Source organism: Rattus norvegicus, chromosome 17, assembly GCF_036323735.1.
Source record: "Rattus norvegicus strain BN/NHsdMcwi chromosome 17, GRCr8, whole genome shotgun sequence".
Taxonomy (NCBI): Eukaryota; Metazoa; Chordata; class Mammalia; order Rodentia; family Muridae; genus Rattus; species Rattus norvegicus.
Window position 1 is genome coordinate 64,302,776 of NC_086035.1, and position 14,738 is coordinate 64,317,513.

A 14,738-nucleotide genomic window follows, 5' to 3' on the forward strand; every position below is an offset into this window, starting at 1 on the left:
GTAAATGTGTATCTGGGGTGAAGAGTAAGGGCAAACTGTCAAAAATATGTTGCATGCATTGGTAAAGTTCTTCGAGAATTAAAATATTGAATTTTCAAAACGAATGTTTATAAACTGGATAGAAGGCTGCTCACCCTGAGTGTGAATGTTTTATATCTATATACTTTTACTAACTTGAGATAATATAATCTACAGATCTTTCAAAGTAGTTCATATAGCATGACACTTTCTCTTGTGTCAAACACAAAGCAAAGATGAGGGCAGCATCGTTGAACAGCAGTGCTGGGATGTACATGGCATGGGACCATCTGATGTTAAGTCCAGAACCAAAGGGCATTGCTGATATCTAATTTAAATCTGCATTAAAATTCTGGTAAACCTCAATGCCTTTATTATTTATATTAAATAATTTAATAGTGGGTATTTGATGATGGTTCTACTCCATGTTCAACAACTGCTCTGAATCTCCATTTGAATCACTGTGTGGATGCATGTGCTAATAAGCTGGATCAAATTATCCTGTATACTATTCAGCCATAACATCACATCATTTTATACTTCATAAATATGCTTACTTATACATTTTAAATTTATAATAGAATTTTCAGTCTTTATAAACAAATGTTCTACCTCAATATTTAAAATTCTATCTCCATGCTAATACACATAATAATCTTTTGCCTCCAATTATCCTCATAAAACCTAGCCATCTGATTGCATTAATTGACCTACTTCTCATTTGCTTTTCAGTTTATACCATATAACTAGGTATATTACAATGCAAACTCTTGTCATCATTTACCTGGCTTCATGGGAAATATGCAGCCTACTAGACCAGTTCTATCCACTGCTTCTTTTGGGACATCTTAAGCTCAACTATGGATTTATTTTGTTTCTTTCTCCCTGTGGTCATAGACACTTCCCTCTTCTCCTTTGATTGTAAACTACCTCAGAATATTATGGCTGCCTTCAATATTCAAATACTTGCACTGCATATAACTATACATGAATATACTTCAGAAAATTAATGTATTAACCCAGAGGGACAGAAGACTGAGAAAGGGCCAGAGGGAGCCCATAATGAAGATGAGTAGTTCAGTGTTAATTGTTTACTTGAAAGAATCAAGAATCGCTGGACAGATGGGCCTCTGAGAAATTCTGTGAAGGATGATCTGATTTCTATTGAACTAATTGATATGGGAAGATTCATCCTGGGGATGAGCCTAACCATTTCCTGGCGAGAATTCTGGATAATACAAATAGAGAAAGGGACTGAGGACCAGTCCTTCTGTTGCCAGATGTGGGTGGGAAGTAACTGATTGCTTCTAGCTGCTTCTGCCTTTTATTCCCCATTGTGATAGATTGAACCTTGACCTATGAGTGAAAACAAACAAACAAACAAAAACAAAACAAACCCTTTCTCTTTGTCTGAGTGTTTCATCATACAACAGTAATCAAAACCAAGAGAGTATATCATTTGATTTAGGTAAGAAGGTCAAGAGACAGGTAGGAAACCAAATTGAGTCAGTCACTGAAACAGACTATGCCCTGCTGCTGAACCTAATGATTTCAAACTTTCCCAAGCTATCTGCTTTTTTCCTTTATTTAGATGTAAGACATTATTTCTAGGAGTGTCCTGGTTCCCTGTGAAGGTCTGCAGGAGAGGAGAGATGAGGAGACAGCTTGTAATCCTCCCCCACCAATCTCTGTCAATTGAGTCCAATTGAGGCACAGCCAGCATAGATAAGTTGTGAACTGCATGATGACATACACTGTTTGTTCCACAGCACTCTGCCTTCGTGAGGATCACTGCAGACATCGGGGTTATACAGACAATATCAGGGACAAGAAGATGGTTAAGGACAGCATAAGAGCAAAATCAACAAGAACCAGGGTAATATGGCACCACTGGAGCCCAACTATTCTGCTACAACAAGCTTTGGATATCCTAACATAGGCAAAGCACAAGAAGATGATGGAAACCATAGGAAAGAGAACAGTAACTAGAGACACAAGCATCATCAACACAATACAAGAGAGGGAAGAAAAAATCCTAGGTATAGAAAATACGGTAGAAAAAAAATTATACACTTGTCAAGGAAAATTCAAACTCTAAAAATTTCATGACACAAAACATTCTGGAAGTTTGGACACTATGAAAATACCAAACCTAAGAACAATAGGAATAGGAGAAGGAGAAGATGGCTAGCTCAAAGGACCATAAATTATCATCAACAAAACATAGAAAAAATTTCCTATCCTAAAGAAAGAGATTGGTATAAATGTAGAAGAAGCTTACAGAACATCAAATAGATTGAACTAGAAAAGAAAATCCTCCTCCCACGTAGAAATCAAAACACTTTCTTTGTATAGAATAAAGAAAGAATAGTAAAAGCCACAAGGATTAAAGGCCAATTAACATATAAAGACAGACCTATCAGAATTACACCTGACTCTAAAAGCCAGAAGGTCCTGGACAGATGTCTTGCAGACCCTAAGAGATCACAAACATCAGCCCAGACTATTATTCCCAGAAAAACTTTCAATCATTATATCTAGAAATAATAGGATATTCCATGATAAAATGAAATTTCAACACTATCTTTCCACTAATCCAGCCCTACAGAGAATACTAGAAGGAAAACTCCAACTCAGTGAGACTAACTATACCCAAGAAAACACTATAAATAAATAAATAATTTCATACCAGCAAAACCAAAAAGAAGAGAACCACAGACAGACAGACAGACAGACAGACAGACACACACACACACACACACACACACACACACACACACACACATACACACTACAATCACCAACATCAAAATAACAGGAATAAACAGTCACTGATCACTTTTATGTTTCAACATCAAGAGACAAAATTCCCCCATAAAAAGACACAGCCTAAAAGAATGGATGTGTAAACAAGAACCATAATTCTGTTTTATAAAAATTCAAGAAATACACCTCAGCAGCAAAGATAGACATTACTTCAGAATAAAAAGGTTTTCCAAGCAAATGGACCCAGGAAACAAGCTGAAGTTGTCATTCTATTATCTAACGAAGGAACATTCAACCACAAGTAATCAAAAGAGATAGGGAAGGACAATCCATACTCATCAAAGCAAAAATCAACCAAGATGACATCTCACTTCTAAACATCTATGCACCAAATGCAAGCATACAATGTATCCATGTCCATAAAGAAATGAGCTGACTAAAGCTTAACTCACACTCTGAATGGAGTAAGTTAATAGTGAGAGACTTCAATACCCAAATAATCTCAGCAATGGATAGATCATTAAAACAGAAACTAAACAGAGAAATAATGAAACTAACAGATTTCTATATGTAAAAAAAAATATACCTTTTCTCAGCACCTCACGAAGCTTTCTCAAAAATTGGCCATATACAGTCTCACAGAGCTAGCCTCAACAGATCATCTCTTACATCTTATCAGATCATTGTGGAATAAAGATGGACATCAACAACAAGAAGAAGCCTACAAACCCAGGAAAACTCAAGAACTTTATACTCAGTAATCACTAGGGAGAGAGAGAGAGAGAGAGAGAGAGAGAGAGAGAGAGAGAGAGAGAGAGAGAGAGAGAGGACTTGCTAAAATTCAATGAAAATGAAGGCAAAAATGCCCAAGCTCATGAGATATAAAGAAAAGAGATAAGAATAAAGTTCATAGCACTAAGGGCCTTCATAAAGAAATTGGAGAATTCTAATATCCGCAATGTAAAGACACACCTGAAAGCGGTATAATAAAAAGAAGTAAGCACGCCTGAGAGGGGTGTATGGCATGAAATAATCAAACTAAAGGCCGAAATGAATCAATTAGAAACAAAGAGAACAATTCAAAGGATCAACAAAACCAAGAGCCAGTTTTTTGAGAAAATGAATAAGATATACAAACCCTTAGCCAAATTAATTAAAATGCAGAGAGACCATATCCAAATCAGGAAAATCAGAAATAAAAGGGGGAATATAACCACAGCCACTAAAGAAATCCAAAGAATTGTTAGGTCTCACTTCAAAAGCCTATACTCCACAAAATTGGAAAATCTAAATAAAATGAATAATTTTTTAAATAGATTTCACTTGCCAAAGTTACATAAAGATCAGGTAAACAATCTAATCCTGTAACACCTAAGGAAATAGAAGCAGTCATTAATAGAAACAGAAGGATCATTGCCAAATTCATTCTATGAGGCTATAGTCACTCTGATACCTAAACCTTATGCAAAGATCAAATGAAGAATTAGAATATCAATCCCTTATGAATAGGAGTGCAACAATACTCAACAAAATACTCACAACCTCAATCAAAGAACACATCAAAAAAGTCATCCAGCATGATCAAATAGACTGCATCCCTGGAATTTAGGCAAGGTTCAATATACTAAAATCCATCACTGTAATCCACCCTAGAAACAGACTTAAAAAAGCATGGTCATCTCACTAGAAGCTGAAAAAGCCTTTGATAAAATCCAACACTCCTCCATGTTAAAAGTCTTAGAGAGATCGATTCTCAACTTCATATGGACAAATAAAATACCCAGGGTAGATAAAACAATCCTGCACACTAAAAAACTTCTGAAGATATCACTCTTCCTAATCTCATGCTTCATTTCAGAGCAACAGTAATAAACACTTCATGGTACTGAGATAGAAAAAGAAAGGCCAATCAATGGAATCAAATTGAAGACTGTAAAATAAGCTCACACACCTATGGACATTTGATTTTGACAAAGAAGTCAAAATCATACAATGGAAAAATGACAGCATCTACAACAAATTGTGCTGTTCTAACTAGATGCCTGAATGTAGAAGAATGCAAATAGATCCATATTCATCACCCTACACAAAACTCAAATCCAAGTCAATGAAGGATCTGAACATAAACTGGACACACCAAGTCACATAGAAGGGAAATAGCTTTGAACATATAGACATAGGGGAATATTTCCTGAACAGAACACCAAAGGCTCAGGCTCTAAGATCATCAACTGATATATGGGAGCCCATGAAGCTGAAAACTTTCTGTGAGGCAAAGAATGCCCTCAATAAGGCAAAATGGTAGGCTACAGATTGGAAAAAGACTTCATCGATCCTACATCTGGAAGAAGGCTAATATCCAAAATATATAAAGAATTCAAGAACTTAGACACAAACAACCCAAATAACCCAATTAAAAAATGGAGTACAGAGCTAAACAAAGAAATCGCAACAGAGGAATCTCTATTGCCAGGGAAACACTTAAAGAAATATTCAAGCCCTTAGTCATCAGGGAATAGCAAATCAAAATGATTCTGAGATTCCACTTTATACCTATCAGAATGGCTAGGATAAGAAACTCCATCCACAGCACATGTTGGGAAGGACATGGAGCATGGGAACACTCCTTCATTGGTGGTGGGAGTGGCAATTCGTACAACCCTTCTGGAAATCAATTTGGCAGTTTCTATGAAAATTGGGAGTAATGCTACCGCAAGACCCAGATGTAAAAATCCTGGACATATACCCAGAAGATGCTCTACCATCCCACAAGGATACTTTATCTATTATCTTCATAGCAGCTTCATTAGTAATAGCCAGTAATTCAAAACGACCCAGATGCCCCTCAACCGAAGAAGGGATAAAAATATTGTGTTTCATTTACACAGTAGAATACTATTCATTTATTAAACACAAGGACACTATGAAATTTACACATAAATAGATGGAACTAGAAAATACTATCCTGAGATAACCCAGACCCAAAAGGAAATGCATGGTATGTTATATGCTTAGGTTTTTAAAAACCTACATTTAATAAGGGTTCTCAAATGCTTCAACCCCATCTTCTAGTCTGCTGTCCAAAGATGTGGGAGAAAAGATGGTAAGTAGGTGATGTGGACCTGTTCAGAAGCTGTTGCATGGGGTGATTCCAATCTGTTTGTCAAGGTACCAGCAGTCCAGTTCCGTAGTGTTAATATGGCACTCAGGAATCTATAGTGATGTCATGATTCAGCCAAAACAGCCAGGCCTCCAAAGAGTCAGCATGAGTCGGTGGGAGTTACTAGAGTAGCCAGGATCCCAGAAGACATTCTCTGCCATGCTTTTCTCAATTAAGTGACTATCAGTAAAGATGAAGTCAGGAGACCAATGAAGCACTGCAAAGCTAACTAGGCAAGCACACCTTCACTGTCTGTTTAGTCCTATGTATACTCTTTCCAAACATGTCCTCCCACAGGTCTTGTCTCAGCAAAACACCATTTGAGTCTGTCATAGCGAAATACCATGTGAGTCTGTCATAGCAAAACACATGAGTCTGTGTCACCTGACGTACTCAGAAACTTCTATTTCAGTATGTACTGACTTATAAGAGTATATTAGCCATAAAGGATAGCCAAGCTACAGTCTCCAGACCCAAATAAACTAAATAACAAGGAAGGCCCAAGGGAAGGTGCTTGAATTTTACTCAGAAGGGGAATTATAGTAGTTGTATGTGTTGTATGGAGTGAGGGAACTGGATTGGAGAGGTGATAGGGATTGGAGAAGGGGTGTGAGATGTAGAGAAAGCCAGGGAGAGAGGGCTGGGAGAATGAATGGAAATTAAGAGAGCATCTTAGGATGTGTCAGAAACCTGTGATGCGGAGGCTACATGGATTCTAGGCAGAATGGGAGATATGGAGTCTGAAGTGGTCACCTCCTGTAGCCAGGCAGGACACCCAGTGGATATCAACCCACTTGAAAAACGTTCTACCTACAGTTTTTCCTATCTACAAGAAGTATATGGACAAAGATGTTGCAGAAATTAGAGTGGTCAACCAATACTGGACCAACTTGAGATGCATCTCATGAGCAAGAACTAATTCCTGACACTATTAATGACACTCTGTTTTGATTGCAGACAGAAGAAGCCTAGCATTACTGTTTTCCTGGGAGGTTCCACCCAGAAAGTGATGGAAACAGATAGAGAACCACAGTCAATCATTAGAGTGTGGACTAGTTAGGGGAAAGATTGAGGAAGCTGGAGGATACAGAAACTCCACAAGAAGACTAACAGAGTCAACTAACCTGTATCCTTGGGGGCTCCCAGAAACTGAACTATTAACCAAAGAACATACAAGAGCTGGATTGGACCTAGGCAGCAAATGTGCAGCTTGATCAGGTCCTTCAACAACTGGAGTGGAGAATTATCCTGACTCTGTTGCCTGCCCATGGATCCTATTTCCCTAACTGTTCTGTTTTGGCTGGCATCAGTGGGAGATAATGTACCTCGTCCTGCAGTGATTTCGATGTGTCAGGGTGAGTTAGTACCCAGAGGGGACTTCACCCTTCTCAGAGAAGAAGTGGGAAGGGATGCATATGTATAGGAATGGGAAGGAGTGGAGACTGTAAAGTGAATAGACTAATTAATGGAGAGAATTTATTTCTGTATAGAACAAGGGGATAAAATTCCTTCTAAGATCACTAAGAGTTTATGTGTCATAAGGAGCAGAGACTCTCACAAGCTAGAATTCCCTTTTCTCTTGTGTTCTGCCACTGGCCCAGAAGCCAAGAGATTAGACAATTGTGGTTTTCACTGAGAACCTTGGAGACAGGGGTGACAATGGTATTGTGGAAGTGTCATTGAGTGATCATTCATAAGCCCGCCCCATAGAATGTGGCACAATTCTGTAGGAACTCTCAGAAATACATGGCCAATAAATTAAAGTAGGTCCAAATGGCCATCTAGCTTCAGCACAGTTAACTATGTTGAAGTCCTAGGTGTGGGTACAGTTACGATTCTAAGTGTAAACTCTCTTCTTCTTGGGGTCCTGGTCATAGGTGGTGAAGTCATTAAGAGGAAGGGTCTATGGAGGGGTAGTTAGGTTAGTAACATGAACCTTTACAGAAGATTGTGGGATTTCAGCCTGCTGCCTCCTCCTTTGCTTCCTAGCATGGAGATGACAGTTTCATTTTGCCACACACTCCTGATACTGTGCACAGCATTAAAAGATTTAAAGCAGCCAGGCCATCCATCTACAAACTGAGCTCTCCCAAAGCATTTGTGTTTCTTTTAGTTTTCTCAGGCTTTTATTATTATGGTGGAAAGTTATCACTAGAATTGCATTATTACTAATGATGAGAGAGTCTGGAGAATAGAGGAACATGATCTTTAGAGACATCTTCATGTGTTTTGCTGCTTAATTTACATTGATGTGTTTTTCTGACAGTGCTAAGAATCCCAAGTTTGCGGCTGTGCTAAGTAAAAACTCAACATGAAGTAAAAACGAGTTGAATGACGTAGAATGTGTCCCTACAGACGAAGAGAGCTAAGTCAGAGTATGCAAATGAGAACTTTTAAATGTTATTCATAAGACCATCACTGGACGGATGTATATATTAAATTCTGTGAGATTTAGAGATAGAGACCTATTGGCACTGTTCAGATCAATTTAATTAAAGCTGGTAAAAATAGTCATGATAGAGATTTCATAATTTGTTTCCCTGTCCCTAGTCATCTCTTCTTCAGGGAATTCTTTAGTTTGTTTTCAGAGAAATGTTTTTCAACTCTAGGATTGATTGTTTGAAAACTTTTATGAATTACACTGCCTTTTATCCTCTGATATTCTATTTTAAGTGACCATTTTCCTTTACCCTCTGATATTATAAGAATTATTTCAAACATACATTCCATACTTCATAAATTTTAAGTCATTTTACACTACATTTTAGCATCTGATATTTTTTTATGTTGTCAGAGTCAGCAGTGAGGAAAAGCACTTTTATTCACATCCATTTTAAAATATTAATAAAATCAAAGATGAGTGTCTACAACATTGATTGATATTTGTAAGTCTTGGCCCAGAGAGCGTGATATGAAGGGTGTAAAATCAATACTGGCCAAGGATTTCCCTGTGGCTCACTGGCCAGGCAGCATAGACTAACCAATGTGTTCCAGCCCAGAAAAAGACATTGTCTCAGAAACCAAGGTGGATACAACACAAACAAGAATAGCCGAAGCTTACTTCTGCCCTCCATTTGCACACATTTAAGGAGAGAGACATAGTATGGCAAAGAGACAGACAGAGGGAGACAAAAAGGGAGAGAACATCCCTTTAGATTCCATAATGTGTATGAAATCAGACACAAAAATGAAGGGAGAGTGTTTCTATATAGAAGAACCTAAAATGCAGTAAGGAGTGAAATGACTGAATGGAAAACGCGTAGAGTTTGGAAATGGAGAGTCAATTCCCAGTTGGAAAAGGAAGAAAAGAATTGTAGCATTGGACAACAGGGAACAGTGAAGCGCATTCCAATAAAACCCCACAGTATCACTTTAGAGAGTTGAGAGACACTCAATCTGTATATCATAGATAAAGAAGCTGAGACTCAAGGGTTCAGCTCATCTTACACTTGTAAGTCACAGACAAAATTATGGCCCCCGGGGCTTTTCCCATTTCCACAACATGTCAGAGCTTCACACCATCCTGGGTGAGATAGTATATAAAATGAAGTATCTGCTCATTTCGTTAGCTGTCCACTGATTGAGTGGCCTCATTTCCTCTTTTTTTTTCTGAGTTCTTCTTGTACCCTAGATATTAAGCTTCTGTAAGATCTTCAGATAACAAAAATTTTCTGCCATGTCCTGGACTGTCTTGACTCAGTTATCTTATGTCTTTATTAGGTAGGACTTTAAAAAATATCATGAAGTCACTTTTGCCAGTTGTTGCTGTTAATTCCTGAGTGACTGGAGTCGTATACAGAAGTGTTTGCCTGTGTTCACAGTTATAGCATGTGCAGGTAATGCAACTGCAGATGCTGGTATAGTGAAGTCTGCCTCAGAAGGATGTTTGTGGCTCCTAGATTTTATACAGACACAAAACTACATGTGTACAGATGACATTAGAGTAGAGTTGAAATTATCTTCTTCGGGGGAACAGAAAAACAAGAAAAAGAAAGAAGAGAGAGCAGAGAAGGGGAGGATAATAGAGTGACAAGAGAGCTGTGCTTAAAACACATTACACTTACACTTTAAAACCCAATGCTCTTAACTACTGAACTATCTTTCTGGCCTCTCAAAGTACATTCAAACATGCATGAAAAGGATAATCCTCATCCTACTATAATAAAATAAAAGAAAAATACAAAAGGAAAGAGTATCTAAAATTAGTATTTGGTTTCTTAGTGTAACCTAATGCATTAGATACACTCAATGACACATGTAAAAATTCATCTACATTTCATTCCTTTCCATTCAGATGGGAAATTAGGACAATTTGCTGGCCTGGTTCTAAGGTCTGATGATGCTTTATATGATCCTCATGCTTCTCAGCTGCAATGAGCTTCTCAGGTCCTCTCTCATGTGTGGTGCTAAGTAAGATTGGTCACCCATGCTGAGCAGGGGCCTGAGGCAGAAGAGAAATGATGATGATTATGTTCTAAAGGAGAAACTCCTTATGGTGTTCCTGGTGGGCTAGCATGGAGTAACATGGGATAGCTTCATCCCTTGGCTTTTTTACTTCCTATTAACTCTCCTCTTTAAGCTCTGTTTAAACTGATTTCTTGGGCCAGACATATTTGCAGCTTAATTATACTGCATACTTTTTAATTATAGCATAATTCTTTTATGCTGGGCTGCATAGAAATAAATAATAAACAAATAAATTATATTGGTTATAGTCTTGATCTGTCTTCCATTTCAGCTTATCTCCTCTTTAGAACTTCATTCTTTTCAAAATTATTCACCTTCATCCCGTATTGGGTGCAATTGACAAATAATTCCTGAAGTCACAGATTTTGTAAAGGGGAAATACATGCTACAGGCATACCTTAACAATGACTTTAGGAAGATGCTGAACTCTAAACATGCGCACACATGCACACATGTACACACATGCACATAGACACACATACATGCACAAGTGTACGTGCACATGCATACACACACACACACACACACACACACACACACACACACACACACACACATATGCTATGACAGATTGCCTGACTGAAGCAAGTTCAGGAAGGAAGGACTTATGTTGATGCTGTTAAGAAAGGACATGGAGGGGTTGGGGATTTGGCTCAGTGGTAGAGCGCTTGCCTAGGAAGCGCAAGGCCCTGGGTTCGGTCCCCAGCTCCGAAAAAAAGAACCAAAAAAAAAAAAAAAAAAAAAAAAAAAAAAAAAAAAAAGAAAGGACATGGAGAGTTTAGACAGGAAGTGGAGTTAACCTATAACCCTCAAACTCTTACCCTAAATGTGACATCCAGGTGACATCTAGCCAAAGTTCAACAACCTCCTCAGACAATGCCACCAGCTGGGGACCTGGTGTTTAAATACATGCGACTGTAGAGGACATGTCACCTTCAACCCTAAATATTTTTACATTTTAACTATATGACAATGGACCAGCAAGCACAGCAGAAAACAGGTAACATGATAACGAATGCCAGATAGAGCTGCCAACAATTCCTGCAGGGGACATTGTTTCCATTGTTTCATCCTCATCACCAGCTTGCAGCTCTTAGAAGTCATTATCTCAGTTTAAGCCCAGGGAGCTGAGGCTTCAAGAATTTCACTGTGATTTCTCTTGGCTCCTCCAACTCAGAAGTGACAGAAATGTTTGTGTTCCACATAGCCTGCTGTCAACAATTGCGCTTTCTGCATTGCATTTCCCCATTTCTCCATACAGCATGTGCATTTCTTAAATCTCCTTTTGAATTTCAATCTCCTTATTTTAGATGGGTGGATGGATGGAAAGGTAGTAGGTAAATCATACATAATACATACATATATACACACATACATATATTACATACTACATGCATGTATACATTACATACATACATGATACATATATACACATACATACATACATAAATACACAAATACATACATGTTAGAAATATTTTACATCTTGGCATGTAGTTCATTTCCTTAAATCTTCCTAAGGCCTCTGAGAGAACACATAGAATTTTGAAGATGACATTTTGTTGTTGTTGTTGTTGTTGTTGTTGTTGTTGTTGTTGTTTTTGTTGCTGATGTTCAGGGAAACATATAGATTGCCATCTCTAGCTACCTCAAGTAGGTTTTCTTTCAAGGTGTTAAGATCTGACAGGCACAATTTTGATGGTCATAAAAGCAAAAGCCAGTGAAAATAAAACCAAAAAGCCTAGAGAGATATATTCAACATTCTAGAACTTCCAATTTAAAGTGGCAATCGCTCTTTCAATTTAAAGTAGTCATCAATATAGAAAGAAAAATTTCCAGCAACTCTCTCTCTCATCTCAGCCAATTTGGCCATATGACAAAAGCTCTCTCTCTCTGGTAACATTACAGTGTTTTTCCTGCCAATCATTTAAAGTGAAAGTTAGAAGAGAGGGGAGCATTGGCCACAGTGCCTGTGTGACTCTGGTTAGCCCACTGTTTGTGAGAGGCCCCTTTGGAATGTAATCGGCTCATCTATGCATCTTAGATACAAGCAAGGCTCTGCTCTGAGGAAAAGCTGTTCTGGATGGGTCTGCAGGAAGAAAAATGTCTTCTTTGCTATTCATTTTGCAATCCCAGAATGGGAAACATTTACTGAATAATAAAAAGTAGCTTCACTTTGAAATTGTATCAAAGCCTTCAGACCTAGAAAACAAGGGAGGGAGTATATATTGACAGAAAGTTGAAATCCTTAGTTAATTAAATCAGCAAATATATCACAACCAAGCACAAGTGACAAGTGACAATTACATATTGTGATTTAACAATGGATAGTTATTAGCTATGATGAAACCTGTTTCTCAGAGGGAAATTCATAGACCCAGTAACATAATTGAATATATCTCCTTTAAATAAGAATCCTTCCTAGTTTAGAACAAAACAGCGAAACTCAGAAAAAAATTAAGAAATGCTTTCTTAGAAGTGTGTGTGCATGTGCGTGTGCGTGCGTGCGTGCGTGCGTGTGTGCGTGTGTGTGTGTGTGTGTGTGTGTGTGTGTGTGTGTGTGTGTGGTGTAGGTACTCATAGAGGTCACTAGAGGGCAGAAGATCCCTTGGAACTGGAGTTACAGGTGTCTGTGTACTGCTCAGTGTGAATGCTTGGAAACAAACTCAGGTCCTCAGGAAAACTGTAATCGTGTACTCTTACAGCTGAGCCCTCTCTCCTGCAACTTTCCATGGTACCATTAAATAACTTAAAACAGGCATATCGGAAAAGCCTGCTAAGATACACTTTAAAAAACAAAATGTACAGGTCTCAGTACCCCTGCACCCAATCTTCCTTCAAGAATTTCAAAGACATTTTTCCAGAAGCTCCTAGGCTGGGTTAGCTGTCTTGATTAGTTGCTATTTTATCACAGTTTTATAAGTTTTATGGCAAAATGCTGTTGAATTTTTTAATTTATTTTTTTGCTTTATTGCATGTCTATTGAATACACACCAACATTTACTAAGATATATATCAAGGATAATTGTACAGTCTGTTCTAGAGTCCAAATTTACTCTTCAGTATAAACAAAGGGAAAATGAAAAAAACATAAGAGGGTAATGATTCATTCCACAAAGCAAAATAAATGTTGATGTGTCATGACCGTCAATGATAGAAGTAACAGATAAGAAACAAGAGGCAAACCCTTTCCTGTTCCAGCCTGAGTGAAGCAGGCTTGTGGGCCAGTGATACCCAGGAATTAAGAAGTTTTTGGAACTTTTTGAAGCTCTGCGGCTATCATCATGCCACAAAATGAATATATTGAATTGCATCGCAAACGATAAGGATATCATTTGGACTACCATGAGAAAAAGAGAAAGAAAGAAGTTTGGGAGGCCCATGAATGTTCAAGAAAGCAAAAAAAAAAAAAAAAAAAAAAAGATCGGCGTGAAGGCTAAGCTCTACCATAAACAGCGCCATGCTGAGAAAATACAAATGAAAAAGACCATTAAGATGCATGAAAAGAGAAACACCAAGTAGAAGGATGATGAGAAGACTCCACAGGGAGCAGTCCTTGCCTACCTGCTGGACAGAGAGGGGAAATCAAGAGCAAAAGTACTTTTCAACATGATTAAGCGGAAGCAGAAAGAAAAGGCAGGAAAATGGGAGGTCCCTCTACCCAAAGTTCGTGCCCAAGGAGAAACAGAAGTATTGAAAGTTATTCGAACAGGAAAAAGAAAAACGAAGGCATGGAAGAGAATGGTTACAAAAGTCTGCTTTATTGGTGATGGTTTTACAAGAAAACCACCTAAATATGAAAGGTTCATTAGGCCAATGGATTTACGTTTCAAAAAAGCCCATGTCACACACCCTGAGCTGAAAGCTACCTTTTGCCTGCCTATACTCAGTGTGAAAAAGAATCCCTCACCCCATTATATACAACACTGGGTGTGATCATCACAGGGACAGTCACTGAAGTGAATGTGAGCGAGCTGGGCCTTGTGACACAAGAAGGCAAGGTGATTTGGGGAAAGTGTGCTCAAGTTACCAACAATCCTGAAAACGATGGGTGCATAAATGCAGTCTTGCTGGTTTGACAGTGACGTCATACAAGTCATTCTACTCACTATGGAAGACTACAGTGTCAGGAAAACACCAGATCTTTCTGAACTACCAATCAGCCTTACCCCATGTGCAGCCATCAAGAAGTATTTAGTAAATTGTAAAAATTGGAAAATAAAACACTGCTCAATTAAAAAAAAAAAGAAACAAGAGGCAAGACATGTCAACTCAAAGAGCCAGAGATGCTCATGGCTCAGACTTTCCATTCTGTGAGAGTGATAAG

At 38.2% G+C, this 14,738-nt stretch overlaps 1 pseudogene; it reads left to right on the forward strand.

Annotated features, from left to right (window-relative positions):
- Positions 1 to 13,695: 13,695 nt before the first annotated feature.
- On the forward strand, positions 13,696 to 14,490 carry Nsa2-ps11 (NSA2 ribosome biogenesis factor, pseudogene 11; annotated as a pseudogene).
- Positions 14,491 to 14,738: the final 248 nt, after the last annotated feature.